This window comes from Felis catus, chromosome A1 (assembly GCF_018350175.1).
Source record: "Felis catus isolate Fca126 chromosome A1, F.catus_Fca126_mat1.0, whole genome shotgun sequence".
Classification (NCBI taxonomy): Eukaryota; Metazoa; Chordata; class Mammalia; order Carnivora; family Felidae; genus Felis; species Felis catus.
In genome coordinates this window covers 97,738,350-97,742,663 of record NC_058368.1, presented here as the reverse complement: position 1 = coordinate 97,742,663, position 4,314 = coordinate 97,738,350, and positions in this window count along the sequence as shown.

Below are 4,314 nucleotides of genomic sequence, written 5' to 3'. Positions count from 1 at the left end.
CCTGATGTGGGGCTCAAACACACAAAACCATGAGATCATGACCTGAGCCAAAACCAGGAGTCAGACACTTAACTGACTGGACCACCCAGCCACGCCCTTTTACTAGGTATTTCTATGATAACTCTTCTCCAAAGAGTTCAAAGTGTTGTATTAAATAAGAATGTAAGTTTAGACACTGTCAGAGGGAAATCCTCTGGTAGTCGTGGGAGAAAAGATGAGAGATGGAAAAAACCAATAACCAAGATGGAGGTGATTCCAGATGCCCGGAGACAGAGGAATGGCTAGATCTTTTGGTGTGAAACATTTAACTAAAGGATTCAGAATACAGCCAAGGCCCTGTACTATAACGCTCTCGAAAGCGGGGGGAGTTTATCCCAACTTGGGGGGCACATGGCATCTTGAGTCTTGGAATCCTCCAGAAGATTTCAGATCCAGAACATAACATGATGCAATTCCCCAAAGGCTTCTCCTAACACCCTTCTGCCCTTAATATGGTTCCCTCGAATACCACGTTTACTTATGGAGACATAAATGCCTCCAACTCACCACAAACTTGTATTCCTGCCATTGTGTCAGGGTTCCTGTTCAGCTTTGGATCTGCTCAAACCAGTATGATTTCAGAATCAAGCCCCACCAGCTCAGGAACTTCTGAGAAGTAGACCTGTATTATACTCAGGCTGAGAAGTCACCAGTCAAGGTCCATCTCAGAAGTCTCAGCAAAGAAACGTGAAACCCCGGCGGCTCTGTTATCCCTGGCTTGTCGTTATCCATCTATGCAACTCAGGGAATGTGAAACTGGTTGGTCAGAAGTGGGTCACATGCCACTTTTAGGGTTGGGGGTGAAATGAGGGCCACCTGCATTGATAATAGGAGAACAGTAGATTCCTAGTTACAGTTGGAAACTACTAGAAAGAGAATAAATGAATTCTGAGCAGCCAAGAAACAACACATGTCCATCTCAACCACTTTTCACCCTTTCCTCTCCACAGTCTCCAGTATGGGCCCATTCGCCTTCCAAGGAACATTTGAAGTCTGAAGAAAGGGCAAATGGAACTGTTGGCGTTGTGCAATATGGTGGCCCTGACTATTAGCACACTGGTCACTGCTATGTGATGAGCATCCTTAAATATCTGTTTCAGTATCTGCTCATATCGTTTGTTAATTTCTATTGTCATCAAGTTACACTCACACATGCACGCTCACACACACACACACCTCAGGGAAACAAGCTAAGCTAATGACAACACCTGACAGCAACAACAAAGACCTCAGATAGTAACCATCATGGTCAGGGTTGTAGAAAGCATTTATTACCAGTATTTTCAAATCATCTTAGAACAAGGCATGTTATCTATGCAAAATGCACATTAAATAACTCACCTGTTTCAGGTAAACACCTTTATTTCCCCTTTTTAGAACTAAAGTTAAAAAAATTTCTTAGGGGCACCTGGGTGGCTCAGACAGTTAAGCTCCCGACTTAAGCTCAGGTCATGAGATCACAGTTCGTAAGTTCAGGGCCCTGCATCAGGCTCTGTGCTAACAGCTCAGAGCTTGGAGCCTGCTTCAGACTCTGTGTCTCCCTCTCACTCTGCCCCACCCCGGCTCACGCTGTGTCTCTCTCTGTCTCTCTCTCTCTCTCTCTCTCAAAAAAAAAAAAAAAAACCTAAACTAAACTAAATGTTAAAAAAAAAAGTTTTTTTTAAAGAGCAGATAATTTTACCCACATCTGGTTCCCATATTAACCACATAGTATCAAATCAATTATTGAGTGGTTATTAGGAAGGAGCAATTGTCCTTCCATAATGAGACATCTTTTCCAAATTATCAGAGCAACAAGGAGATATAACAGTTTTTCCCAGGAAAAGACATCCTGTTTCCTCAGGGTGATTCAATTCTACCCCCACCATCTGTAGCTTGCCACTGGAAAATCTCACTATCAGCCTTTGGGGTAATCCTGAGGAGAATGACTCCTGAGAACTAGGTCTCCTGATGTTCTCCGACCTGCGGTGAACCAACATAGGCTCAGGAGCTGGAAGGTCAGGACACCATTCTGCTGGTCTCAATAGTGCATGAGCTGCAGAAGAATGAACCTGGACCACTTTCTGACACCAAACACAAAAATAAACTCAAAATGGACGAAAGACCTCAATGTAAGACAGGAAGCCATCAAAATCCTCAAGGAGAAAGCAGGCAAAAACCTCTTTGATCTTGGCCACAGCAACTTCTTACTCAACACATCTCCAAAGGCAAGGGAAACAAAAGCAAAAATGTACTATTGGGACCTCATCAAAATAAAAAGTTTCTGCACAGCAAAGGAAACAATCAGCAAAACTAAAAGGCAATGGACAGAATGGGAGAAGGTATCTGCAAACGACATATCAGATAAAGGGTTAGTGTCCAAAATCTATAAAGAACTTATCAAACTCAACACTCAAAAAACAATCCAGTGAAGAAATGGGCAGAAGACATGAATAGACACTTCTCCAAAGAAGACATCCGGATGGCTGACACATGAAAAAATGCTCAACATCACTCATCATTCAGGAAATACAAATCAAAACCAAAATGGGATACCACCTCACACCTGTCAGAATGGCTCACATTAACAACTCGGGCAACAACAGATGTTGGCCACGATGCGGAGAAAGAGGAGCCCTTTTGCGCTGCTGGTAGGAATGCAAACTGGCACAGCCACTCTGGAAAACAGTATGGAGGTTCCTCAAAAAATTAAGAATAGAACTATCCTACGACCCAGCAATTGCACCACTGGTATTTATCCAAAGGATACAAAAATGCTGATTTGAAGGGGCACATGCACCCCAATGTTTATAGCGGCACTATTCACAGTAGCCAAAGTATGGAAAGAACCCAAATGTCCATTGACAGGTGAATGGATAAAGAAGATGTGGTATACACATACAATGGAATATCACTCAGAGATCAAGAAGAATGAAATCTTACCTTTGCAACACCGTGGATGGAACTAGAGTGTCCTATGGTAAGCAAAATAAGTCAGTCAGAGAAAGGCAATTATCATATGATTTCATTCATATGTGGAATATAAGAAACAAACAGATGAACATAGGGGGAGGGAAGCAAAAATAAGATAAACACACAGAGGGAGACAAACCATAAGAGACTCTTAAATATGGAGAACAAGCTGAGGGTTGCTGGCAGGGTATTGGGTGCAGGGATGGGCTAAAATGGGTGATGGGCAGTAAGAACGGCACTTTGCTCGATGAGCACTGGGTGTTATATGTAAGTGATGAATCACTAAATTCTATTCCTGAAATCATTATTACACTGTATGTTAACTTGGATTTAAACTTAAAAATAATAAAAAACACATAAGTAGATCATTGAACTCTTATTTAAAAAACAAAAACAGTGCAGGGGCAAAGGCACCGTGTGTACAATGGCTAAAACACAGGCAGCCTGGGCTATCTTCCCAGCTCTTAATTTACCAACTAGGTGTCCCTTCAACCATCCTTTCTTTCTGAGCCTGACTTTTCTCCCCTGTAAAAGTATGATAAGAATTTATACCTTCTCTCCGACTTCGGCTCAGTTAGTTAAGTGGCTAACTCTTGCTATCAGCTCTGGTCATGAACTCATGGTTCGTGAGTCTGAGTCCCAAATCAGGCTCTCTACTGTCAGTGCTTGGGATTCTCTGTCTCTCTGCCCTTCCCCTGCCCTCTTTCTCTCTCTCAAAAATAAATAAAAACATTTAATGACAAAAAAGGAATTCATACTTTCTCAAGTTGTAATGGAAAACAAGATGGCCCACTGAGTTTAGCCAGGCCCTCAATACTAAGTTAGTTTGGATTGAGCTTTTTATTTGTGTTGTGTTGTGGGGTTTTTGTTGTTGTTGTTGTTTGTTGTTGTTGTTGTTGTTTTAAGCACCAGGAGACAAAGCTTGGGGTGAGCTCTCGCTGCCATCAAGAGGACTATCATTGACAACTTGTAGCAGCCTTAAACTGAGCAGGGGAACACAATTGGGTAACCTGGTCCTTCACTGAAAATAAGAAAATAACCCTTTGCCTACCAACCTGAAAGAGCTAGCAAGCAAATCTTAGGCAGCCTAAAGAATGTTTTATGTACCTAATAACCCCTTTCTACACAGTGTATACTTCTAGCTTACATTATTTTTTTAATAATTTTTTTTATTAGTATTATTCTTAAAGTTTAACATTTTGGTCTTTGTGACTCATTTATGTAAACTTTTTTTTTGGTTAAAAGTTTTCATTTTTTGTTTCTTTTAACAGTTTTATTGATGCATAATTTACAGAACCCCAAAATTCACCTGTTTTAAGTGTG